The sequence below is a fragment of the Equus caballus genome, chromosome 27, assembly GCF_041296265.1.
Source record: "Equus caballus isolate H_3958 breed thoroughbred chromosome 27, TB-T2T, whole genome shotgun sequence".
Lineage (NCBI taxonomy): Eukaryota > Metazoa > Chordata > Mammalia > Perissodactyla > Equidae > Equus > Equus caballus.
The window spans coordinates 8,054,379-8,080,638 of record NC_091710.1 but is presented as its reverse complement, the minus strand read 5'-3'; positions in this window follow the sequence as shown (position 1 = coordinate 8,080,638).

The following is a 26,260-nucleotide window of genomic DNA, read 5'->3' as shown; positions in this document are numbered from 1 at the left end:
TGGTTCCAGCAAGCCCGGCAGGTGATGGGGAAGTGTTCACCAACTGGTTGTGGCGAAGCCGGCAGGTGATTTTTGCATGACTGGCAGGTGGTTCTGGCGAGTCGAGCAGGTGGTTCCGGCATGCTCGGCAGGTGCTTCTGGTGTCATTGGCACGTGGTTCTGGCATGTCTGAGAGGTGGTTCCGGCATGCCCTTCAGGTGATTCCGGATTGTTTGCCAAGTGGTTCTGGTGTAGCCGGCAGGTGATTTTGCATGTGTGGCAGTGGTTCCGGCGGGTCGAGCCGGTGGTTCCCGCGTGTCCGGCAGGTGGTTGCAGTCTGTCTGGCAGGTGGTTCTGAGGTGTCCGGCAGGAGGTTCTGGCACGTCTGTGAGGTTGTGCCGGCATGCCCTTCACGTGATTCCGGCTTGTGCGCCAAGTGGTTCTGGTGTAGCGGGCAGGTGATTTTGGTGTGTCCTGCAGGTGGGACCGGTGAGTCAAGCAGGTGGTTCCGGCGAGTGTTTCCTGTGGTTCCAGTCTGTCCGGGAGATGGTTCCGGCCTGTCCGGCACGTGCTTCTGGCACTTCTGAGAGGTTGTGCTGGCATGCCTGGCAGGTGATTCCGGAGTGTCCGCCAAGTGGTTCTGGCGTAGCCGGCAGGTGATTTTGGCGTGTCCGGCAGGTGGTTCTGGTACGTCTCAGAGGTGGTTCCACATGCCCAACAGGTGATTCCGGACTGTCTGCCACATGGTTCTGGCGCGTCTGAGAGGTGGTTCCAGCATGCCCGGCAGGTCATCCCGGAGAGTCCTCCAAGTGGTTGTGGAGTAGCCCGCAGGTGATTTTGGCGTGTCCGGCAGGTGGTTCCGTCGTGCTCGGCAGGTGGTTCAGGCGTGGCCGGCAGGTGGTTCCAGTCTGTCCAGTACGTGTTTCCAGATTGTCCGGCACGTGGTTCTGGTACGTCTGAGAGGTGGTTCCGCCATGGCTGGCAGGTGATTCCGGACTGTCCCCCAGGTGGTTCTCGCACAGCCAGCTGTTGATTTTGGCCTGTCTGGCAGGTGGTTCCGGCAAGGGGAGCAGGTGGCTCTGGCGTGCTCGGCAGGTGGTTCCGGCATGTCAGGCAGGTGGTTCCGGTCTGTCCCGTAGGTCGTTCCGGCATGTCCGGCACGTGCTTCTGGCACGTCTGAGAGGTGGTTCTGGCATGCCAGGCAGGTGATTCTGGAGTGTCGGTTAAGTGGTTCTGGTGTAGCCGGCAGTTCCTTTTGGCGTGTCCGGCACGATTGTCCTGCCAGTCGAGCAGGTGGTTCCGGCGAGCTCGGCAGGTGGTTCCAGTCTGTCCAGGATGTGGTTCCAGCGTGTCCGGAACGTGGTTCTGTTACGTCTGAGAGGTGGTTCCTGCATGCCAGGCAGGTGATTTTGGACTGTCCGCCAGGTGTTTCTAGCATAGCCAGCTGTTGATTTTGGCCTGTCTGGCAGGTGGTTCCGGCCTATCGAGCACGCAGCTCCGGCGTGCTCGGCAGGTGGTTCCTGGATGTCTGGCAGGTGGTTCCGGTCTGTCCGGTAGGTGTTTCCGGCGTGTCCGACACGTCCTTCTGGCATGTCTAATAGGTGGTTCCGGCATGCCTGGCAGGTTATTCCGGAGTGTCTGCCGAGTGGTTCTGGCGTAGCCAGCAGGTGATTTTGGCGTGTCCAGCAGGTGGTCCTCGGGAGTGGATCAGGTGGTTCCGGCATACTCGGCAGGTGGTACCGGCGTGTCCGGACCATGGTTCTGGCAAGTCTGAGAGGTGGTTCTGGCATGCCCGACCTGTGATTCCGGAGTGTCCGCCAAGTGGTTCTGGCGTACTCGGCAGGTGATTTTGGCGTGTCCGGCAGGTGTTTCTTGCGAGTCGAGCAGGTGGCTCAGGCATGCTCAGCAGGTGCTTCCGGCGTGTCCAGCATGTGGTTCTGGTGTTTCTGAGAGCTGGTTCTGGCATGCCCGGCAGGTGATTCCGGAGTGTCCGCCAAGTGGTTCTGGCATAGCCGGCAGGTGATTTTGGCGTGTCCGGCAGGTGGTTCTGGTACGTCTCAGAGGTGGTTCCACATGCCCAACAGGTGATTCCGGACTCTCTGCCACATGGTTCTGGCGCGTCTGAGAGGTGCTTCCAACATGCCCGGCAGGTGATTCTGGAGTGTTCGACAAGTGGTTGTGGAGTAGCCGGCTGGTGATTTTGGCGTGTCCGGCAGGTGGTTCTGGCGAGTCAAGCAGGTGGTCCCGGCGTGTCCGGCAGGTGATTCCGGTCTGTCCTGGAGGTGGTTCCGGAGTCTCTGCCGAGTGGTTCTGGCGTAGCCGGCAGGTGATTTTGGCGTGTCCGGCAGGTGGCTCTGGCGAGTCGAGCAGGTGGTTCCGGCGTGTCCGGCAGGTGATTCTGGTCTGTCCTGGAGGTGGTTCCGGAGTCTCTGCCGAGTGGTTCTGGCGTAGCCGGCAGGTGATTTTGGCGTGACCGGCAGGTGGTTCCGGCAAGCGCGGCAGGTGATTCCGAAGTGTTCACCAACTGGTTGTGGCGTAGCCGGCAGGTGATTTTGGCGTGTCCGGCAGGTGGTTCTGGCGACTCGAGAAGGTGGTTCTGGCGTGTCTGGCAGGTGTTTGCAGTCTGTCCATGACGTGGTTCCGGCATGCCCTCCAGGAGATTCTGGAGCGTCCACCAAGTGGTTTTGGCATAGCCGGCATATGATTTTGGACTGTCAGGCAGGTGGTTCCGGCATGTCCAGCAGGTGTTTCCGGCGAGTTCGGCAGTTGCTTCCAGTCTCTCCGGCATGTGGTTCTGGCACCTCTGAGAGGCGGTTCCGGCATGCCCGGCAGCTGATACCGGAGTGCCTGCCGAGTGGTTGTGGCGTAGCCGGCAGGTGATTTTGGCGTGTCCGGCAGGTGGTTCTGGCGAGTCGAGCAGGTGGTTCCGGCGTGCTCGACAGGTGCTTCCGGGGTCATTGGCACGTGGTTCTGGCATGTCTGAGAGGTGGCTCCGGCGTGCTCGGCAGGTGGTTCAGGCGGGTCTGGCAGGTGGTTTCCGTCTGTTCGGGGTGTGGTTCCGGCATCACACGCACAAGGTTCTGGCACGTCTGAGATGTAGTTCTGGCCGGCCCGACAGGTGTTTCCGCAGTGTCGACAAGTGGTTCTGGCGTAGTTGGCAGGTGATTTTGACGTGACCGGCAGGTGGTTCCAGCAAGCCCGGCAGGTGATGGGGAAGTGTTCACCAACTGGTTGTGGCGAAGCCGGCAGGTGATTTTTGCATGACTGGCAGGTGGTTCTGGCGAGTCGAGCAGGTGGTTCCGGCATGCTCGGCAGGTGCTTCTGGTGTCATTGGCACGTGGTTCTGGCATGTCTGAGAGGTGGTTCCGGCATGCCCTTCAGGTGATTCCGGATTGTTTGCCAAGTGGTTCTGGTGTAGCCGGCAGGTGATTTTGCATGTCTGGCAGTGGTTCCGGCGGGTCGAGCCGGTGGTTCCCGCGTGTCCGGCAGGTGGTTGCAGTCTGTCTGGCAGGTGGTTCTGAGGTGTCCGGCAGGAGGTTCTGGCACGTCTGTGAGGTTGTGCCGGCATGCCCTTCACGTGATTCCGGCTTGTGCGCCAAGTGGTTCTGGTGTAGCAGGCAGGTGATTTTGGTGTGTCCTGCAGGTGGGACCGGTGAGTCAAGCAGGTGGTTCCGGCGAGTGTTTCCTGTGGTTCCAGTCTGTCCGGGAGATGGTTCCGGCCTGTCCGGCACGTGCTTCTGGCACTTCTGAGAGGTTGTGCTGGCATGCCCGGCAGGTGATACCGGAGTGTCCGCCAAGTGGTTCTGGCGTAGCCGGCAGGTGATTTTGGCGTGTCCGGCAGGTGGTTCTGGCGAGTCGAGCAGGTGGTTCCGGCGTGCTCGACAGGTGCTTCCGCGGTCATTGGCACGTGGTTCTGGCATGTCTGAGAGGTGGTTCCGGCATGCCCGGCAGGTGATTCCGGAGTGTTCGCCAAGTGGTTCTGGCGTAGCCGGCAGGTGATTTTGCATGTCTGGCGGTGGTTCCGGCGGGTCGAGCCGGTGGTTCCGGCCTGTCCGGCAGGTGGTTGCGGTCTGTCCGGCAGGTGGTGCTGGGGTGTCCGCCACGTGCTTCTGGTACGTCTGAGAGGTGGTTCCAGCATGCCCGGCAGGTCATCCCGGAGAGTTCTCCAAGTGGTTCTGGTGTACCCCGCAGGTGATTTTGGCGTGTCCGGCAGGTGGTTCCATCGTGCTCGGCAGGTGGTTCAGGCGTGGCCGGCAGGTGGTTCCAGTCTGTCCAGTAAGTGTTTCCAGCTTGTCCGGCACGTGGTTCTTGTACGTCTGAGAGGTGGTTCCGCCATGGCTGGCAGGTGATTCCGGACTGTCCCCCAGGTGGTTCTGGCATAGCCAGCAGTTGATATTGGCCTGTCCGGCCGGTGGATCCGGCGAGTCGAGCAGGTGGCTGTGGCGTGTTCAGCAGGTGGTTCCGGCGTGTCTGGCAGGTGGTTCCGTTCTGTCCGATAGGTCGTTCCGGCATGTCCGGCACGTGCTTCTGGAACGTGTGAGAGGTGGTTCTGGCATGCCAGGCAGGTGATTCTGGAGTGTCGGGTAAGTGGTTCTGGTGTAGCCGAAAGTTCATTTTGGCGTGTCCAGCACGTGGGTCGTGCGAGTCGAGCAGGTGGTTCCGGAGTGCTCGGCAGGTGGTTCCAGTCTGTCCAGGACGTGGTTCCAGCGTGTCCGGCTCGTGGTTCCGTTACATCTGAGAGGTGGTTCCTGCATGCCCGGCAGGTGATTCCGGACTGTCCGCCAGATGGTTCTCGCATAGCCAGCTGTTGATTTTGGCCTGTCTGGCAGGTGCTTCCGGTGAGTCGAACAGGTGGCTCCGGCGTGCTCGGCAGGTGGTTCAGGCGGGTCTGGCAGGTGGTTTCCGTCTGTTCGGGGTGTGGTTCCGGCATCACACGCACAAGGTTCTGGCACGTCTGAGATGTAGTTCTGGCCGGCCCGACAGGTGTTTCCGCAGTGTCGACAAGTGGTTCTGGCGTAGTTGGCAGGTGATTTTGACGTGACCGGCAGGTGGTTCCAGCAAGCCCGGCAGGTGATGGGGAAGTGTTCACCAACTGGTTGTGGCGAAGCCGGCAGGTGATTTTTGCATGACTGGCAGGTGGTTCTGGCGAGTCGAGCAGGTGGTTCCGGCATGCTCGGCAGGTGCTTCTGGTGTCATTGGCACGTGGTTCTGGCATGTCTGAGAGGTGGTTCCGGCATGCCCTTCAGGTGATTCCGGATTGTTTGCCAAGTGGTTCTGGTGTAGCCGGCAGGTGATTTTGCATGTGTGGCAGTGGTTCCGGCGGGTCGAGCCGGTGGTTCCCGCGTGTCCGGCAGGTGGTTGCAGTCTGTCTGGCAGGTGGTTCTGAGGTGTCCGGCAGGAGGTTCTGGCACGTCTGTGAGGTTGTGCCGGCATGCCCTTCACGTGATTCCGGCTTGTGCGCCAAGTGGTTCTGGTGTAGCGGGCAGGTGATTTTGGTGTGTCCTGCAGGTGGGACCGGTGAGTCAAGCAGGTGGTTCCGGCGAGTGTTTCCTGTGGTTCCAGTCTGTCCGGGAGATGGTTCCGGCCTGTCCGGCACGTGCTTCTGGCACTTCTGAGAGGTTGTGCTGGCATGCCTGGCAGGTGATTCCGGAGTGTCCGCCAAGTGGTTCTGGCGTAGCCGGCAGGTGATTTTGGCGTGTCCGGCAGGTGGTTCTGGTACGTCTCAGAGGTGGTTCCACATGCCCAACAGGTGATTCCGGACTGTCTGCCACATGGTTCTGGCGCGTCTGAGAGGTGGTTCCAGCATGCCCGGCAGGTCATCCCGGAGAGTCCTCCAAGTGGTTGTGGAGTAGCCCGCAGGTGATTTTGGCGTGTCCGGCAGGTGGTTCCGTCGTGCTCGGCAGGTGGTTCAGGCGTGGCCGGCAGGTGGTTCCAGTCTGTCCAGTACGTGTTTCCAGATTGTCCGGCACGTGGTTCTGGTACGTCTGAGAGGTGGTTCCGCCATGGCTGGCAGGTGATTCCGGACTGTCCCCCAGGTGGTTCTCGCACAGCCAGCTGTTGATTTTGGCCTGTCTGGCAGGTGGTTCCGGCAAGGGGAGCAGGTGGCTCTGGCGTGCTCGGCAGGTGGTTCCGGCATGTCAGGCAGGTGGTTCCGGTCTGTCCCGTAGGTCGTTCCGGCATGTCCGGCACGTGCTTCTGGCACGTCTGAGAGGTGGTTCTGGCATGCCAGGCAGGTGATTCTGGAGTGTCGGTTAAGTGGTTCTGGTGTAGCCGGCAGTTCCTTTTGGCGTGTCCGGCACGATTGTCCTGCCAGTCGAGCAGGTGGTTCCGGCGAGCTCGGCAGGTGGTTCCAGTCTGTCCAGGATGTGGTTCCAGCGTGTCCGGAACGTGGTTCTGTTACGTCTGAGAGGTGGTTCCTGCATGCCAGGCAGGTGATTTTGGACTGTCCGCCAGGTGTTTCTAGCATAGCCAGCTGTTGATTTTGGCCTGTCTGGCAGGTGGTTCCGGCCTATCGAGCACGCAGCTCCGGCGTGCTCGGCAGGTGGTTCCTGGATGTCTGGCAGGTGGTTCCGGTCTGTCCGGTAGGTGTTTCCGGCGTGTCCGACACGTCCTTCTGGCATGTCTAATAGGTGGTTCCGGCATGCCTGGCAGGTTATTCCGGAGTGTCTGCCGAGTGGTTCTGGCGTAGCCAGCAGGTGATTTTGGCGTGTCCAGCAGGTGGTCCTCGGGAGTGGATCAGGTGGTTCCGGCATACTCGGCAGGTGGTACCGGCGTGTCCGGACCATGGTTCTGGCAAGTCTGAGAGGTGGTTCTGGCATGCCCGACCTGTGATTCCGGAGTGTCCGCCAAGTGGTTCTGGCGTACTCGGCAGGTGATTTTGGCGTGTCCGGCAGGTGTTTCTTGCGAGTCGAGCAGGTGGCTCAGGCATGCTCAGCAGGTGCTTCCGGCGTGTCCAGCATGTGGTTCTGGTGTTTCTGAGAGCTGGTTCTGGCATGCCCGGCAGGTGATTCCGGAGTGTCCGCCAAGTGGTTCTGGCATAGCCGGCAGGTGATTTTGGCGTGTCCGGCAGGTGGTTCTGGTACGTCTCAGAGGTGGTTCCACATGCCCAACAGGTGATTCCGGACTCTCTGCCACATGGTTCTGGCGCGTCTGAGAGGTGCTTCCAACATGCCCGGCAGGTGATTCTGGAGTGTTCGACAAGTGGTTGTGGAGTAGCCGGCTGGTGATTTTGGCGTGTCCGGCAGGTGGTTCTGGCGAGTCAAGCAGGTGGTCCCGGCGTGTCCGGCAGGTGATTCCGGTCTGTCCTGGAGGTGGTTCCGGAGTCTCTGCCGAGTGGTTCTGGCGTAGCCGGCAGGTGATTTTGGCGTGTCCGGCAGGTGGCTCTGGCGAGTCGAGCAGGTGGTTCCGGCGTGTCCGGCAGGTGATTCTGGTCTGTCCTGGAGGTGGTTCCGGAGTCTCTGCCGAGTGGTTCTGGCGTAGCCGGCAGGTGATTTTGGCGTGACCGGCAGGTGGTTCCGGCAAGCGCGGCAGGTGATTCCGAAGTGTTCACCAACTGGTTGTGGCGTAGCCGGCAGGTGATTTTGGCGTGTCCGGCAGGTGGTTCTGGCGACTCGAGAAGGTGGTTCTGGCGTGTCTGGCAGGTGTTTGCAGTCTGTCCATGACGTGGTTCCGGCATGCCCTCCAGGAGATTCTGGAGCGTCCACCAAGTGGTTTTGGCATAGCCGGCATATGATTTTGGACTGTCAGGCAGGTGGTTCCGGCATGTCCAGCAGGTGTTTCCGGCGAGTTCGGCAGTTGCTTCCAGTCTCTCCGGCATGTGGTTCTGGCACCTCTGAGAGGCGGTTCCGGCATGCCCGGCAGCTGATACCGGAGTGCCTGCCGAGTGGTTGTGGCGTAGCCGGCAGGTGATTTTGGCGTGTCCGGCAGGTGGTTCTGGCGAGTCGAGCAGGTGGTTCCGGCGTGCTCGACAGGTGCTTCCGGGGTCATTGGCACGTGGTTCTGGCATGTCTGAGAGGTGGCTCCGGCGTGCTCGGCAGGTGGTTCAGGCGGGTCTGGCAGGTGGTTTCCGTCTGTTCGGGGTGTGGTTCCGGCATCACACGCACAAGGTTCTGGCACGTCTGAGATGTAGTTCTGGCCGGCCCGACAGGTGTTTCCGCAGTGTCGACAAGTGGTTCTGGCGTAGTTGGCAGGTGATTTTGACGTGACCGGCAGGTGGTTCCAGCAAGCCCGGCAGGTGATGGGGAAGTGTTCACCAACTGGTTGTGGCGAAGCCGGCAGGTGATTTTTGCATGACTGGCAGGTGGTTCTGGCGAGTCGAGCAGGTGGTTCCGGCATGCTCGGCAGGTGCTTCTGGTGTCATTGGCACGTGGTTCTGGCATGTCTGAGAGGTGGTTCCGGCATGCCCTTCAGGTGATTCCGGATTGTTTGCCAAGTGGTTCTGGTGTAGCCGGCAGGTGATTTTGCATGTCTGGCAGTGGTTCCGGCGGGTCGAGCCGGTGGTTCCCGCGTGTCCGGCAGGTGGTTGCAGTCTGTCTGGCAGGTGGTTCTGAGGTGTCCGGCAGGAGGTTCTGGCACGTCTGTGAGGTTGTGCCGGCATGCCCTTCACGTGATTCCGGCTTGTGCGCCAAGTGGTTCTGGTGTAGCGGGCAGGTGATTTTGGTGTGTCCTGCAGGTGGGACCGGTGAGTCAAGCAGGTGGTTCCGGCGAGTGTTTCCTGTGGTTCCAGTCTGTCCGGGAGATGGTTCCAGCCTGTCCGGCACGTGCTTCTGGCACTTCTGAGAGGTTGTGCTGGCATGCCCGGCAGGTGATACCGGAGCGTCCGCCAAGTGGTTCTGGCGTAGCCGGCAGGTGATTTTGGCGTGTCCGGCAGGTGGTTCTGGTACGTCTCAGAGGTGGTTCCACATGCCCAACAGGTGATTCCGGACTGTCTGCCACATGGTTCTGGCGCGTCTGAGAGGTGGTTCCAGCATGCCCGGCAGGTCATCCCGGAGAGTCCTCCAAGTGGTTGTGGAGTAGCCCGCAGGTGATTTTGGCGTGTCCGGCAGGTGGTTCCGTCGTGCTCGGCAGGTGGTTCAGGCGTGGCCGGCAGGTGGTTCCAGTCTGTCCAGTACGTGTTTCCAGATTGTCCGGCACGTGGTTCTGGTACGTCTGAGAGGTGGTTCCGCCATGGCTGGCAGGTGATTCCGGACTGTCCCCCAGGTGGTTCTCGCACAGCCAGCTGTTGATTTTGGCCTGTCTGGCAGGTGGTTCCGGCAAGGGGAGCAGGTGGCTCTGGCGTGCTCGGCAGGTGGTTCCGGCATGTCAGGCAGGTGGTTCCGGTCTGTCCCGTAGGTCGTTCCGGCATGTCCGGCACGTGCTTCTGGCACGTCTGAGAGGTGGTTCTGGCATGCCAGGCAGGTGATTCTGGAGTGTCGGTTAAGTGGTTCTGGTGTAGCCGGCAGTTCCTTTTGGCGTGTCCGGCACGATTGTCCTGCCAGTCGAGCAGGTGGTTCCGGCGAGCTCGGCAGGTGGTTCCAGTCTGTCCAGGATGTGGTTCCAGCGTGTCCGGAACGTGGTTCTGTTACGTCTGAGAGGTGGTTCCTGCATGCCAGGCAGGTGATTTTGGACTGTCCGCCAGGTGTTTCTAGCATAGCCAGCTGTTGATTTTGGCCTGTCTGGCAGGTGGTTCCGGCCTATCGAGCACGCAGCTCCGGCGTGCTCGGCAGGTGGTTCCTGGATGTCTGGCAGGTGGTTCCGGTCTGTCCGGTAGGTGTTTCCGGCGTGTCCGACACGTCCTTCTGGCATGTCTAATAGGTGGTTCCGGCATGCCTGGCAGGTTATTCCGGAGTGTCTGCCGAGTGGTTCTGGCGTAGCCAGCAGGTGATTTTGGCGTGTCCAGCAGGTGGTCCTCGGGAGTGGATCAGGTGGTTCCGGCATACTCGGCAGGTGGTACCGGCGTGTCCGGACCATGGTTCTGGCAAGTCTGAGAGGTGGTTCTGGCATGCCCGACCTGTGATTCCGGAGTGTCCGCCAAGTGGTTCTGGCGTACTCGGCAGGTGATTTTGGCATGTCCGGCAGGTGTTTCTTGCGAGTCGAGCAGGTGGCTCAGGCATGCTCAGCAGGTGCTTCCGGCGTGTCCAGCATGTGGTTCTGGTGTTTCTGAGAGCTGGTTCTGGCATGCCCGGCAGGTGATTCCGGAGTGTCCGCCAAGTGGTTCTGGCATAGCCGGCAGGTGATTTTGGCGTGTCCGGCAGGTGGTTCTGGTACGTCTCAGAGGTGGTTCCACATGCCCAACAGGTGATTCCGGACTCTCTGCCACATGGTTCTGGCGCGTCTGAGAGGTGCTTCCAACATGCCCGGCAGGTGATTCTGGAGTGTTCGACAAGTGGTTGTGGAGTAGCCGGCTGGTGATTTTGGCGTGTCCGGCAGGTGGTTCTGGCGAGTCAAGCAGGTGGTCCCGGCGTGTCCGGCAGGTGATTCCGGTCTGTCCTGGAGGTGGTTCCGGAGTCTCTGCCGAGTGGTTCTGGCGTAGCCGGCAGGTGATTTTGGCGTGTCCGGCAGGTGGCTCTGGCGAGTCGAGCAGGTGGTTCCGGCGTGTCCGGCAGGTGATTCTGGTCTGTCCTGGAGGTGGTTCCGGAGTCTCTGCCGAGTGGTTCTGGCGTAGCCAGCAGGTGATTTTGGCGTGACCGGCAGGTGGTTCCGGCAAGCGCGGCAGGTGATTCCGAAGTGTTCACCAACTGGTTGTGGCGTAGCCGGCAGGTGATTTTGGCGTGGCCGGCAGGTGGTTCTGGCGACTCGAGAAGGTGGTTCTGGCGTGTCTGGCAGGTGTTTGCAGTCTGTCCATGACGTGGTTCCGGCATGCCCTCCAGGAGATTCTGGAGCGTCCACCAAGTGGTTTTGGCATAGCCGGCATATGATTTTGGACTGTCAGGCAGGTGGTTCCGGCATGTCCAGCAGGTGTTTCCGGCGAGTTCGGCAGTTGATTCCAGTCTCTCCGGCATGTGGTTCTGGCACCTCTGAGAGGTGGTTCCGGCATGCCCGGCAGCTGATACCGGAGTGCTGCCGAGTGGTTGTGGCGTAGCCGGCAGGTGATTTTGGCGTGTCCGGCAGGTGGTTCTGGCGAGTCGAGCAGGTGGTTCCGTGTGCTCGACAGGTGCTTCCGGGGTCATTGGTACGTGGTTCTGGCATGTCTGAGAGGTGGTTCTGGCATGCCAGGCAGGTGATTCTGGAGTGTCGGGTAAGTGGTTCTGGTGTAGCCGAAAGTTCATTTTGGCGTGTCCAGCACGTGGGTCGTGCGAGTCGAGCAGGTGGTTCCGGAGTGCTCGGCAGGTGGTTCCAGTCTGTCCAGGACGTGGTTCCAGCGTGTCCGGCTCGTGGTTCCGTTACATCTGAGAGGTGGTTCCTGCATGCCCGGCAGGTGATTCCGGACTGTCCGCCAGATGGTTCTCGCATAGCCAGCTGTTGATTTTGGCCTGTCTGGCAGGTGCTTCCGGTGAGTCGTACAGGTGGCTCCGGCGTGCTCGGCAGGTGGTTCAGGCGGGTCTGGCAGGTGGTTTCCGTCTGTTCGGGGTGTGGTTCCGGCATCACACGCACAAGGTTCTGGCACGTCTGAGATGTAGTTCTGGCCGGCCCGACAGGTGTTTCCGCAGTGTCGACAAGTGGTTCTGGCGTAGTTGGCAGGTGATTTTGACGTGACCGGCAGGTGGTTCCAGCAAGCCCGGCAGGTGATGGGGAAGTGTTCACCAACTGGTTGTGGCGAAGCCGGCAGGTGATTTTTGCATGACTGGCAGGTGGTTCTGGCGAATCGAGCAGGTGGTTCCGGCATGCTCGGCAGGTGCTTCTGGTGTCATTGGCACGTGGTTCTGGCATGTCTGAGAGGTGGTTCCGGCATGCCCTTCAGGTGATTCCGGATTGTTTGCCAAGTGGTTCTGGTGTAGCCGGCAGGTGATTTTGCATGTCTGGCAGTGGTTCCGGCGGGTCGAGCCGGTGGTTCCCGCGTGTCCGGCAGGTGGTTGCAGTCTGTCTGGCAGGTGGTTCTGAGGTGTCCGGCAGGAGGTTCTGGCACGTCTGTGAGGTTGTGCCGGCATGCCCTTCACGTGATTCCGGCTTGTGCGCCAAGTGGTTCTGGTGTAGCGGGCAGGTGATTTTGGTGTGTCCTGCAGGTGGGACCGGTGAGTCAAGCAGGTGGTTCCGGCGAGTGTTTCCTGTGGTTCCAGTCTGTCCGGGAGATGGTTCCGGCCTGTCCGGCACGTGCTTCTGGCACTTCTGAGAGGTTGTGCTGGCATGCCCGGCAGGTGATTCCGGAGTGTCCGCCAAGTGGTTCTGGCGTAGCCGGCAGGTGATTTTGGCGTGTCCGGCAGGTGGTTCTGGTACGTCTCAGAGGTGGTTCCACATGCCCAACAGGTGATTCCGGACTGTCTGCCACATGGTTCTGGCGCGTCTGAGAGGTGGTTCCAGCATGCCCGGCAGGTCATCCCGGAGAGTCCTCCAAGTGGTTGTGGAGTAGCCCGCAGGTGATTTTGGCGTGTCCGGCAGGTGGTTCCGTCGTGCTCGGCAGGTGGTTCAGGCGTGGCCGGCAGGTGGTTCCAGTCTGTCCAGTACGTGTTTCCAGATTGTCCGGCACGTGGTTCTGGTACGTCTGAGAGGTGGTTCCGCCATGGCTGGCAGGTGATTCCGGACTGTCCCCCAGGTGGTTCTCGCACAGCCAGCTGTTGATTTTGGCCTGTCTGGCAGGTGGTTCCGGCAAGGGGAGCAGGTGGCTCTGGCGTGCTCGGCAGGTGGTTCCGGCATGTCAGGCAGGTGGTTCCGGTCTGTCCCGTAGGTCGTTCCGGCATGTCCGGCACGTGCTTCTGGCACGTCTGAGAGGTGGTTCTGGCATGCCAGGCAGGTGATTCTGGAGTGTCGGTTAAGTGGTTCTGGTGTAGCCGGCAGTTCCTTTTGGCGTGTCCGGCACGATTGTCCTGCCAGTCGAGCAGGTGGTTCCGGCGAGCTCGGCAGGTGGTTCCAGTCTGTCCAGGATGTGGTTCCAGCGTGTCCGGAACGTGGTTCTGTTACGTCTGAGAGGTGGTTCCTGCATGCCAGGCAGGTGATTTTGGACTGTCCGCCAGGTGTTTCTAGCATAGCCAGCTGTTGATTTTGGCCTGTCTGGCAGGTGGTTCCGGCCTATCGAACACGCAGCTCCGGCGTGCTCGGCAGGTGGTTCCTGGATGTCTGGCAGGTGGTTCCGGTCTGTCCGGTAGGTGTTTCCGGCGTGTCTGACACGTCCTTCTGGCATGTCTAATAGGTGGTTCCGGCATGCCTGGCAGGTTATTCCGGAGTGTCTGCCGAGTGGTTCTGGCGTAGCCAGCAGGTGATTTTGGCGTGTCCAGCAGGTGGTCCTCGGGAGTGGATCAGGTGGTTCCGGCATACTCGGCAGGTGGTACCGGCGTGTCCGGAACATGGTTCTGGCAAGTCTGAGAGGTGGTTCCGGCATGCCCGACCTGTGATTCCGGAGTGTCCGCCAAGTGGTTCTGGCGTACTCGGCAGGTGATTTTGGCATGTCCGGCAGGTGTTTCTTGCGAGTCGAGCAGGTGGCTCAGGCATGCTCAGCAGGTGCTTCCGGCGTGTCCAGCATGTGGTTCTGGTGTTTCTGAGAGCTGGTTCTGGCATGCCCGGCAGGTGATTCCGGAGTGTCCGCCAAGTGGTTCTGGCATAGCCGGCAGGTGATTTTGGCGTGTCCGGCAGGTGGTTCTGGTACGTCTCAGAGGTGGTTCCACATGCCCAACAGGTGATTCCGGACTCTCTGCCACATGGTTCTGGCGCGTCTGAGAGGTGCTTCCAACATGCCCGGCAGGTGATTCTGGAGTGTTCGACAAGTGGTTGTGGAGTAGCCGGCTGGTGATTTTGGCGTGTCCGGCAGGAGGTTCTGGCGAGTCAAGCAGGTGGTCCCGGCGTGTCTGGCAGGTGATTCCGGTCTGTCCTGGAGGTGGTTCCGGAGTCTCTGCTGAGTGGTTCTGGCGTAGCCGGCAGGTGATTTTGGCGTGTCCGGCAGGTGGCTCTGGCGAGTCGAGCAGGTGGTTCCGGCGTGTCCGGCAGGTGATTCTGGTCTGTCCTGGAGGTGGTTCCGGAGTCTCTGCTGAGTGGTTCTGGCGTAGCCGGCAGGTGATTTTGGCGTGACCGGCAGGTGGTTCCGGCAAGCGCGGCAGGTGATTCCGAAGTGTTCACCAACTGGTTGTGGCGTAGCCGGCAGGTGATTTTGGCGTGTCCGGCAGGTGGTTCTGGCGACTCGAGAAGGTGGTTCTGGCGTGTCTGGCAGGTGTTTGCAGTCTGTCCATGACGTGGTTCCGGCATGCCCTCCAGGAGATTCTGGAGCGTCCACCAAGTGGTTTTGGCATAGCCGGCATATGATTTTGGACTGTCAGGCAGGTGGTTCCGGCATGTCCAGCAGGTGTTTCCGGCGAGTTCGGCAGTTGCTTCCAGTCTCTCCAGCATGTGGTTCTGGCACATCTGAGAGGTGGTTCCGGCATGCCCAGCAGCTGATACCGGAGTGCCTGCCGAGTGGTTGTGGCGTAGCCGGCAGGTGATTTTGGCATGTCCGGCAGGTGGTTCTGGCGAGTCGAGCAGGTGGTTCCGTGTGCTCGACAGGTGCTTCCGGGGTCATTGGCACGTGGTTCTGGCATGTCTGAGAGGTGGTTCCGGCATGCCCGGCAGGTGATTCCGGAGTGTTCGCCAAGTGGTTCTGGCGTAGCCGGCAGGTGATTTTGCATGTCCGGCGGTGGTTCCGTCGGGTCGAGCCGGTGGTTCCGGCCTGTCCGGCAGGTGGTTGCGGTCTGTCCGGCAGGTGGTGCTGGGGTGTCCGCCACGTGCTTCTGGTACGTCTGAGAGGTGGTTCCAGCATGCCCGGCAGGTCATCCCGGAGAGTTCTCCAAGTGGTTCTGGTGTACCCCGCAGGTGATTTTGGCGTGTCTGGCAGGTGGTTCCATCGTGCTCGGCAGGTGGTTCAGGCGTGGCCGGCAGGTGGTTCCAGTCTGTCCAGTAAGTGTTTCGAGCTTGTCCGGCACGTGGTTCTTGTACGTCTGAGAGGTGGTTCCGCCATGGCTGGCAGGTGATTCCGGACTGTCCCCCAGGTGGTTCTGGCATAGCCAGCAGTTGATATTGGCCTGTCCGGCCAGTGGATCCGGCGAGTCGAGCAGGTGGCTGTGGCGTGTTCAGCAGGTGGTTCCGGCGTGTCTGGCAGGTGGTTCCGTTCTGTCCGATCGGTCGTTCCGGCATGTCCGGCACGTGCTTCTGGAACGTGTGAGAGGTGGTTCTGGCATGCCAGGCAGGTGATTCTGGAGTGTCGGGTAAGTGGTTCTGGTGTATCCGAAAGTACATTTTGGCGTGTCCAGCACGTGGGTCGTGCGAGTCGAGCAGGTGGTTCCGGAGTGCTCGGCAGGTGGTTCCAGTCTGTCCAGGACGTGGTTCCAGCGTGTCCGGCTCGTGGTTCCGTTACATCTGAGAGGTGGTTCCTGCATGCCTGGCAGGTGATTCCGGACTGTCCGCCAGATGGTTCTCGCATAGCCAGCTGTTGATTTTGGCCTGTCTGGCAGGTGCTTCCGGTGAGTCGAACAGGTGGCTCCGGCGTGCTCGGCAGGTGGTTCAGGCGGGTCTGGCAGGTGGTTTCCGTCTGTTCGGGGTGTGGTTCCGGCATCACACGCACAAGGTTCTGGCACGTCTGAGATGTAGTTCTGGCCGGCCCGACAGGTGTTTCCGCAGTGTCGACAAGTGGTTCTGGCGTAGTTGGCAGGTGATTTTGACGTGACCGGCAGGTGGTTCCAGCAAGCCCGGCAGGTGATGGGGAAGTGTTCACCAACTGGTTGTGGCGAAGCCGGCAGGTGATTTTTGCATGACTGGCAGGTGGTTCTGGCGAGTCGAGCAGGTGGTTCCGGCATGCTCGGCAGGTGCTTCTGGTGTCATTGGCACGTGGTTCTGGCATGTCTGAGAGGTGGTTCCGGCATGCCCTTCAGGTGATTCCGGATTGTTTGCCAAGTGGTTCTGGTGTAGCCGGCAGGTGATTTTGCATGTCTGGCAGTGGTTCCGGCGGGTCGAGCCGGTGGTTCCCGCGTGTCCGGCAGGTGGTTGCAGTCTGTCTGGCAGGTGGTTCTGAGGTGTCCGGCAGGAGGTTCTGGCACGTCTGTGAGGTTGTGCCGGCATGCCCTTCACGTGATTCCGGCTTGTGCGCCAAGTGGTTCTGGTGTAGCGGGCAGGTGATTTTGGTGTGTCCTGCAGGTGGGACCGGTGAGTCAAGCAGGTGGTTCCGGCGAGTGTTTCCTGTGGCTCCAGTCTGTCCGGGAGATGGTTCCGGCCTGTCCGGCACGTGCTTCTGGCACTTCTGAGAGGTTGTGCTGGCATGCCCGGCAGGTGATACCGGAGTGTCCGCCAAGTGGTTCTGGCGTAGCCGGCAGGTGATTTTGGCGTGTCCGGCAGGTGGTTCTGGTACGTCTCAGAGGTGGTTCCACATGCCCAACAGGTGATTCCGGACTGTCTGCCACATGGTTCTGGCGCGTCTGAGAGGTGGTTCCAGCATGCCCGGCAGGTCATCCCGGAGAGTCCTCCAAGTGGTTGTGGAGTAGCCCGCAGGTGATTTTGGCGTGTCCGGCAGGTGGTTCCGTCGTGCTCGGCAGGTGGTTCAGGCGTGGCCGGCAGGTGGTTCCAGTCTGTCCAGTACGTGTTTCCAGATTGTCCGGCACGTGGTTCTGGTACGTCTGAGAGGTGGTTCCGCCATGGCTGGCAGGTGATTCCGGACTGTCCCCCAGGTGGTTCTCGCACAGCCAGCTGTTGATTTTGGCCTGTCTGGCAGGTGGTTCCGGCAAGGGGAGCAGGTGGCTCTGGCGTGCTCGGCAGGTGGTTCCGGCATGTCAGGCAGGTGGTTCCGGTCTGTCCCGTAGGTCGTTCCGGCATGTCCGGCACGTGCTTCTGGCACGTCTGAGAGGTGGTTCTGGCATGCCAGGCAGGTGATTCTGGAGTGTCGGTTAAGTGGTTCTGGTGTAGCCGGCAGTTCCTTTTGGCGTGTCCGGCACGATTGTCCTGCCAGTCGAGCAGGTGGTTCCGGCGAGCTCGGCAGGTGGTTCCAGTCTGTCCAGGATGTGGTTCCAGCGTGTCCGGAACGTGGTTCTGTTACGTCTGAGAGGTGGTTCCTGCATGCCAGGCAGGTGATTTTGGACTGTCCGCCAGGTGTTTCTAGCATAGCCAGCTGTTGATTTTGGCCTGTCTGGCAGGTGGTTCCGGCCTATCGAGCACGCAGCTCCGGCGTGCTCGGCAGGTGGTTCCTGGATGTCTGGCAGGTGGTTCCGGTCTGTCCGGTAGGTGTTTCCGGCGTGTCCGACACGTCCTTCTGGCATGTCTAATAGGTGGTTCCGGCATGCCTGGCAGGTTATTCCGGAGTGTCTGCCGAGTGGTTCTGGCGTAGCCAGCAGGTGATTTTGGCGTGTCCAGCAGGTGGTCCTCGGGAGTGGATCAGGTGGTTCCGGCATACTCGGCAGGTGGTACCGGCGTGTCCGGAACATGGTTCTGGCAAGTCTGAGAGGTGGTTCTGGCATGCCCGACCTGTGATTCTGGAGTGTCCGCCAAGTGGTTCTGGCGTACTCGGCAGGTGATTTTGGCATGTCCGGCAGGTGTTTCTTGCGAGTCGAGCAGGTGGCTCAGGCATGCTCAGCAGGTGCTTCCGGCGTGTCCAGCATGTGGTTCTGGTGTTTCTGAGAGCTGGTTCTGGCATGCCCGGCAGGTGATTCCGGAGTGTCCGCCAAGTGGTTCTGGCATAGCCGGCAGGTGATTTTGGCGTGTCCGGCAGGTGGTTCTGGTACGTCTCAGAGGTGGTTCCACATGCCCAACAGGTGATTCCGGACTCTCTGCCACATGGTTCTGGCGCGTCTGAGAGGTGCTTCCAACATGCCCGGCAGGTGATTCTGGAGTGTTCGACAAGTGGTTGTGGAGTAGCCGGCTGGTGATTTTGGCGTGTCCGGCAGGAGGTTCTGGCGAGTCAAGCAGGTGGTCCCGGCGTGTCCGGCAGGTGATTCCGGTCTGTCCTGGAGGTGGTTCCGGAGTCTCTGCCGAGTGGTTCTGGCGTAGCCGGCAGGTGATTTTGGCGTGTCCGGCAGGTGGCTCTGGCGAGTCGACCAGGTGGTTCCGGCGTGTCCGGCAGGTGATTCTGGTCTGTCCTGGAGGTGGTTCCGGAGTCTCTGCCGAGTGGTTCTGGCGTAGCCGGCAGGTGATTTTGGCGTGACCGGCAGGTGGTTCCGGCAAGCGCGGCAGGTGATTCCGAAGTGTTCACCAACTGGTTGTGGCGTAGCCGGCAGGTGATTTTGGCGTGTCCGGCAGGTGGTTCTGGCGACTCGAGAAGGTGGTTCTGGCGTGTCTGGCAGGTGTTTGCAGTCTGTCCATGACGTGGTTCCGGCATGCCCTCCAGGAGATTCTGGAGCGTCCACCAAGTGGTTTTGGCATAGCCGGCATATGATTTTGGACTGTCAGGCAGGTGGTTCCGGCATGTCCAGCAGGTGTTTCCGGCGAGTTCGGCATTTGCTTCCAGTCTCTCCGGAATGTGGTTCTGGCACCTCTGAGAGGTGGTTCCGGCATGCCCGGCAGCTGATACCGGAGTGCCTGCCGAGTGGTTGTGGCGTAGCCGGCAGGTGATTTTGGCATGTCCGGCAGGTGGTTCTGGCGAGTCGAGCAGGTGGTTCCAGTGTGCTCGACAGGTGCTTCCGGGGTCATTGGCACGTGGTTCTGGCATGTCTGAGAGGTGGTTCCGGCATGCCCGGCAGGTGATTCCGGAGTGTTCGCCAAGTGGTTCTGGCGTAGCCGGCAGGTGATTTTGCATGTCCGGCGGTGGTTCCGTCGGGTCGAGCCGGTGGTTCCGGCCTGTCCGGCAGGTGGTTGCTGTCTGTCCGGCAGGTGGTGCTGGGGTGTCCGCCACGTGCTTCTGGTACGTCTGAGAGGTGGTTCCAGCATGCCCGGCAGGTCATCCCGGAGAGTTCTCCAAGTGGTTCTGGTGTACCCCGCAGGTGATTTTGGCGTGTCTGGCAGGTGGTTCCATCGTGCTCGCCAGGTGGTTCAGGCGTGGCCGGCAGGTGGTTCCAGTCTGTCCAGTAAGTGTTTCGAGCTTGTCCGGCACGTGGTTCTTGTACGTCTGAGAGGTGGTTCCGCCATGGCTGGCAGGTGATTCCGGACTGTCCCCCAGGTGGTTCTGGCATAGCCAGCAGTTGATATTGGCCTGTCCGGCCAGTGGATCCGGCGAGTCGAGCAGGTGGCTGTGGCGTGTTCAGCAGGTGGTTCCGGCGTGTCTGGCAGGTGGTTCCGTTCTGTCCGATCGGTCGTTCCGGCATGTCCGGCACGTGCTTCTGGAACGTGTGAGAGGTGGTTCTGGCATGCCAGGCAGGTGATTCTGGAGTGTCGGGTAAGTGGTTCTGGTGTAGCCGAAAGTACATTTTGGCGTGTCCAGCACGTGGGTCGTGCGAGTCGAGCAGGTGGTTCCGGAGTGCTCGGCAGGTGGTTCCAGTCTGTCCAGGACGTGGTTCCAGCGTGTCCGGCTCGTGGTTCCGTTACATCTGAGAGGTGGTTCCTGCATGCCTGGCAGGTGATTCCGGACTGTCCGCCAGATGGTTCTCGCATAGCCAGCTGTTGATTTTGGCCTGTCTGGCAGGTGCTTCCGGTGAGTCGAACAGGTGGCTCCGGCGTGCTCGGCAGGTGGTTCAGGCGGGTCTGGCAGGTGGTTTCCGTCTGTTCGGGGTGTGGTTCCGGCATCACACGCACAAGGTTCTGGCACGTCTGAGATGTAGTTCTGGCCGGCCCGACAGGTGTTTCCGCAGTGTCGACAAGTGGTTCTGGCGTAGTTGGCAGGTGATTTTGACGTGACCGGCAGGTGGTTCCAGCAAGCCCGGCAGGTGATGGGGAAGTGTTCACCAACTGGTTGTGGCGAAGCCGGCAGGTGATTTTTGCATGACTGGCAGGTGGTTCTGGCGAGTCGAGCAGGTGGTTCCGGCATGCTCGGCAGGTGCTTCTGGTGTCATTGGCACGTGGTTCTGGCATGTCTGAGAGGTGGTTCCGGCATGCCCTTCAGGTGATTCCGGATTGTTTGCCAAGTGGTTCTGGTGTAGCCGGCAGGTGATTTTGCATGTGTGGCAGTGGTTCCGGCGGGTCGAGCCGGTGGTTCCCGCGTGTCCGGCAGGTGGTTGCAGTCTGTCTGGCAGGTGGTTCTGAGGTGTCCGGCAGGAGGTTCTGGCACGTCTGTGAGGTTGTGCCGGCATGCCCTTCACGTGATTCCGGCTTGTGCGCCAAGTGGTTCTGGTGTAGCGGGCAGGTGATTTTGGTGTGTCCTGCAGGTGGGACCGGTGAGTCAAGCAGGTGGTTCCGGCGAGTGTTTCCTGTGGCTCCAGTCTGTCCGGGAGATGGTTCCGGCCTGTCCGGCACGTGCTTCTGGCACTTCTGAGAGGTTGTGCTGGCATGCCCGGCAGGTGATACCGGAGTGTCCGCCAAGTGGTTCTGGCGTAGCCGGCAGGTGATTTTGGCGTGTCCGGCAGGTGGTTCTGGTACGTCTCAGAGGTGGTTCCACATGCCCAACAGGTGATTCCGGACTGTCTGCCACATGGTTCTGGCGCGTCTGAGAGGTGGTTCCAGCATGCCCGGCAGGTCATCCCGGAGAGTCCTCCAAGTGGTTGTGGAGTAGCCCGCAGGTGATTTTGGCGTGTCCGGCAGGTGGTTCCGTCGTGCTCGGCAGGTGGTTCAGGCGTGGCCGGCAGGTGGTTCCAGTCTGTCCAGTACGTGTTTCCAGATTGTCCGGCACGTGGTTCTGGTACGTCTGAGAGGTGGTTCCGCCATGGCTGGCAGGTGATTCCGGACTGTCCCCCAGGTGGTTCTCGCACAGCCAGCTGTTGATTTTGGCCTGTCTGGCAGGTGGTTCCGGCAAGGGGAGCAGGTGGCTCTGGCGTGCTCGGCAGGTGGTTCCGGCATGTCAGGCAGGTGGTTCCGGTCTGTCCCGTAGGTCGTTCCGGCATGTCCGGCACGTGCTTCTGGCACGTCTGAGAGGTGGTTCTGGCATGCCAGGCAGGTGATTCTGGAGTGTCGGTTAAGTGGTTCTGGTGTAGCCGGCAGTTCCTTTTGGCGTGTCCGGCACGATTGTCCTGCCAGTCGAGCAGGTGGTTCCGGCGAGCTCGGCAGGTGGTTCAGTCTGTCCAGGATGTGGTTCCAGCGTGTCCGGAACGTGGTTCTGTTACGTCTGAGAGGTGGTTCCTGCATGCCAGGCAGGTGATTTTGGACTGTCCGCCAGGTGTTTCTAGCATAGCCAGCTGTTGATTTTGGCCTGTCTGGCAGGTGGTTCCGGCCTATCGAGCACGCAGCTCCGGCGTGCTCGGCAGGTGGTTCCTGGATGTCTGGCAGGTGGTTCCGGTCTGTCCGGTAGGTGTTTCCGGCGTGTCCGACACGTCCTTCTGGCATGTCTAATAGGTGGTTCCGGCATGCCTGGCAGGTTATTCCGGAGTGTCTGCCGAGTGGTTCTGGCGTAGCCAGCAGGTGATTTTGGCGTGTCCAGCAGGTGGTCCTCGGGAGTGGATCAGGTGGTTCCGGCATACTCGGCAGGTGGTACCGGCGTGTCCGGAACATGGTTCTGGCAAGTCTGAGAGGTGGTTCTGGCATGCCCGACCTGTGATTCTGGAGTGTCCGCCAAGTGGTTCTGGCGTACTCGGCAGGTGATTTTGGCATGTCCGGCAGGTGTTTCTTGCGAGTCGAGCAGGTGGCTCAGGCATGCTCAGCAGGTGCTTCCGGCGTGTCCAGCATGTGGTTCTGGTGTTTCTGAGAGCTGGTTCTGGCATGCCCGGCAGGTGATTCCGGAGTGTCCGCCAAGTGGTTCTGGCATAGCCGGCAGGTGATTTTGGCGTGTCCGGCAGGTGGTTCTGGTACGTCTCAGAGGTGGTTCCACATGCCCAACAGGTGATTCCGGACTCTCTGCCACATGGTTCTGGCGCGTCTGAGAGGTGCTTCCAACATGCCCGGCAGGTGATTCTGGAGTGTTCGACAAGTGGTTGTGGAGTAGCCGGCTGGTGATTTTGGCGTGTCCGGCAGGAGGTTCTGGCGAGTCAAGCAGGTGGTCCCGGCGTGTCCGGCAGGTGATTCCGGTCTGTCCTGGAGGTGGTTCCGGAGTCTCTGCCGAGTGGTTCTGGCGTAGCCGGCAGGTGATTTTGGCGTGTCCGGCAGGTGGCTCTGGCGAGTCGAGCAGGTGGTTCCGGCGTGTCCGGCAGGTGATTCTGGTCTGTCCTGGAGGTGGTTCCGGAGTCTCTGCCGAGTGGTTCTGGCGTAGCCGGCAGGTGATTTTGGCGTGACCGGCAGGTGGTTCCGGCAAGCGCGGCAGGTGATTCCGAAGTGTTCACCAACTGGTTGTGGCGTAGCCGGCAGGTGATTTTGGCGTGGCCGGCAGGTGGTTCTGGCGACTCGAGAAGGTGGTTCTGGCGTGTCTGGCAGGTGTTTGCAGTCTGTCCATGACGTGGTTCCGGCATGCCCTCCAGGAGATTCTGGAGCGTCCACCAAGTGGTTTTGGCATAGCCGGCATATGATTTTGGACTGTCAGGCAGGTGGTTCCGGCATGTCCAGCAGGTGTTTCCGGCGAGTTCGGCAGTTGCTTCCAGTCTCTCCAGCGTGTGGTTCTGGCACCTCTGAGAGGTGGTTCCGGCATGCCCGGCAGCTGATACCGGAGTGCCTGCCGAGTGGTTGTGGCGTAGCCGGCAGGTGATTTTGGCATGTCCGGCAGGTGGTTCTGGCGAGTCGAGCAGGTGGTTCCGGTGTGCTCGACAGGTGCTTCCGGGGTCATTGGCACGTGGTTCTGGCATGTCTGAGAGGTGGTTCCGGCATGCCCGGCAGGTGATTCCGGAGTGTTCGCCAAGTGGTTCTGGCGTAGCCGGCAGGTGATTTTGCATGTCCGGCGGTGGTTCCGTCGGGTCGAGCCGGTGGTTCCGGCCTGTCCGGCAGGTGGTTGCGGTCTGTCCGGCAGGTGGTGCTGGGGTGTCCGCCACGTGCTTCTGGTACGTCTGAGAGGTGGTTCCAGCATGCCCGGCAGGTCATCCCGGAGAGTTCTCCAAGTGGTTCTGGTGTACCCCGCAGGTGATTTTGGCGTGTCCGGCAGGTGGTTCCATCGTGCTCGGCAGGTGGTTCAGGCGTGGCCGGCAGGTGGTTCCAGTCTGTCCAGTAAGTGTTTCGAGCTTGTCCGGCACGTGGTTCTTGTACGTCTGAGAGGTGGTTCCGCCATGGCTGGCAGGTGATTCCGGACTGTCCCCCAGGTGGTTCTGGCATAGCCAGCAGTTGATATTGGCCTGTCCGGCCGGTGGATCCGGCGAGTCGAGCAGGTGGCTGTGGCGTGTTCAGCAGGTGGTTCCGGCGTGTCTGGCAGGTGGTTCCGTTCTGTCCGATCGGTCGTTCCGGCATGTCCGGCACGTGCTTCTGGAACGTGTGAGAGGTGGTTCTGGCATGCCAGGCAGGTGATTCTGGAGTGTCGGGTAAGTGGTTCTGGTGTAGCCGAAAGTTCATTTTGGCGTGTCCAGCACGTGGGTCGTGCGAGTCGAGCAGGTGGTTCCGGAGTGCTCGGCAGGTGGTTCCAGTCTGTCCAGGACGTGGTTCCAGCGTGTCCGGCTCGTGGTTCCGTTACATCTGAGAGGTGGTTCCTGCATGCCCGGCAGGTGATTCCGGACTGTCCGCCAGATGGTTCTCGCATAGCCAGCTGTTGATTTTGGCCTGTCTGGCAGGTGCTTCCGGTGAGTCGAACAGGTGGCTCCGGCGTGCTCGGCAGGTGGTTCAGGCGGGTCTGGCAGGTGGTTTCCGTCTGTTCGGGGTGTGGTTCCGGCATCACACGCACAAGGTTCTGGCACGTCTGAGATGTAGTTCTGGCCGGCCCGACAGGTGTTTCCGCAGTGTCGACAAGTGGTTCTGGCGTAGTTGGCAGGTGATTTTGACGTGACCGGCAGGTGGTTCCAGCAAGCCCGGCAGGTGATGGGGAAGTGTTCACCAACTGGTTGTGGCGAAGCCGGCAGGTGATTTTTGCATGACTGGCAGGTGGTTCTGGCGAGTCGAGCAGGTGGTTCCGGCATGCTCGGCAGGTGCTTCTGGTGTCATTGGCACGTGGTTCTGGCATGTCTGAGAGGTGGTTCCGGCATGCCCTTCAGGTGATTCCGGATTGTTTGCCAAGTGGTTCTGGTGTAGCCGGCAGGTGATTTTGCATGTGTGGCAGTGGTTCCGGCGGGTCGAGCCGGTGGTTCCCGCGTGTCCGGCAGGTGGTTGCAGTCTGTCTGGCAGGTGGTTCTGAGGTGTCCGGCAGGAGGTTCTGGCACGTCTGTGAGGTTGTGCCGGCATGCCCTTCACGTGATTCCGGCTTGTGCGCCAAGTGGTTCTGGTGTAGCGGGCAGGTGATTTTGGTGTGTCCTGCAGGTGGGACCGGTGAGTCAAGCAGGTGGTTCCGGCGAGTGTTTCCTGTGGTTCCAGTCTGTCCGGGAGATGGTTCCGGCCTGTCCGGCACGTGCTTCTGGCACTTCTGAGAGGTTGTGCTGGCATGCCCGGCAGGTGATTCCGGAGTGTCCGCCAAGTGGTTCTGGTGTAGCTGGCAGGTGATTTTGGCGTGTCCGGCAGGTGGTTCTGGTACGTCTCAGAGGTGGTTCCACATGCCCAACAGGTGATTCCGGACTGTCTGCCACATGGTTCTGGCGCGTCTGAGAGGTGGTTCCAGCATGCCCGGCAGGTCATCCCGGAGAGTCCTCCAAGTGGTTGTGGAGTAGCCCGCAGGTGATTTTGGCGTGTCCGGCAGGTGGTTCCGTCGTGCTCGGCAGGTGGTTCAGGCGTGGCCGGCAGGTGGTTCCAGTCTGTCCAGTACGTGTTTCCAGATTGTCCGGCACGTGGTTCTGGTACGTCTGAGAGGTGGTTCCGCCATGGCTGGCAGGTGATTCCGGACTGTCCCCCAGGTGGTTCTCGCACAGCCAGCTGTTGATTTTGGCCTGTCTGGCAGGTGGTTCCGGCAAGGGGAGCAGGTGGCTCTGGCGTGCTCGGCAGGTGGTTCCGGCATGTCAGGCAGGTGGTTCCGGTCTGTCCCGTAGGTCGTTCCGGCATGTCCGGCACGTGCTTCTGGCACGTCTGAGAGGTGGTTCTGGCATGCCAGGCAGGTGATTCTGGAGTGTCGGTTAAGTGGTTCTGGTGTAGCCGGCAGTTCCTTTTGGCGTGTCCGGCACGATTGTCCTGCCAGTCGAGCAGGTGGTTCCGGCGAGCTCGGCAGGTGGTTCCAGTCTGTCCAGGATGTGGTTCCAGCGTGTCCGGAACGTGGTTCTGTTACGTCTGAGAGGTGGTTCCTGCATGCCAGGCAGGTGATTTTGGACTGTCCGCCAGGTGTTTCTAGCATAGCCAGCTGTTGATTTTGGCCTGTCTGGCAGGTGGTTCCGGCCTATCGAGCACGCAGCTCCGGCGTGCTCGGCAGGTGGTTCCTGGATGTCTGGCAGGTGGTTCCGGTCTGTCCGGTAGGTGTTTCCGGCGTGTCCGACACGTCCATCTGGCATGTCTAATAGGTGGTTCCGGCATGCCTGGCAGGTTATTCCGGAGTGTCTGCCGAGTGGTTCTGGCGTAGCCCGCAGGTGATTTTGGCGTGTCCAGCAGGTGGTCCTCGGGAGTGGATCAGGTGGTTCCAGCATACTCGGCAGGTGGTACCGGCGTGTCCGGACCATGGTTCTGGCAAGTCTGAGAGGTGGTTCTGGCATGCCCGACCTGTGATTCCGGAGTGTCCGCCAAGTGGTTCTGGCGTACTCGGCAGGTGATTTTGGCGTGTCCGGCAGGTGTTTCTTGCGAGTCGAGCAGGTGGCTCAGGCATGCTCAGCAGGTGCTTCCGGCGTGTCCAGCATGTGGTTCTGGTGTTTCTGAGAGCTGGTTCTGGCATGCCCGGCAGGTGATTCCGGAGTGTCCGCCAAGTGGTTCTGGCATAGCCGGCAGGTGATTTTGGCGTGTCCGGCAGGTGGTTCTGGTACGTCTCAGAGGTGGTTCCACATGCCCAACAGGTGATTCCGGACTCTCTGCCACATGGTTCTGGCGCGTCTGAGAGGTGCTTCCAACATGCCCGGCAGGTGATTCTGGAGTGTTCGACAAGTGGTTGTGGAGTAGCCGGCTGGTGATTTTGGCGTGTCCGGCAGGTGGTTCTGGCGAGTCAAGCAGGTGGTCCCGGCGTGTCCGGCAGGTGATTCCGGTCTGTCCTGGAGGTGGTTCCGGAGTCTCTGCCGAGTGGTTCTGGCGTAGCCGGCAGGTGATTTTGGCGTGTCCGGCAGGTGGCTCTGGCGAGTCGAGC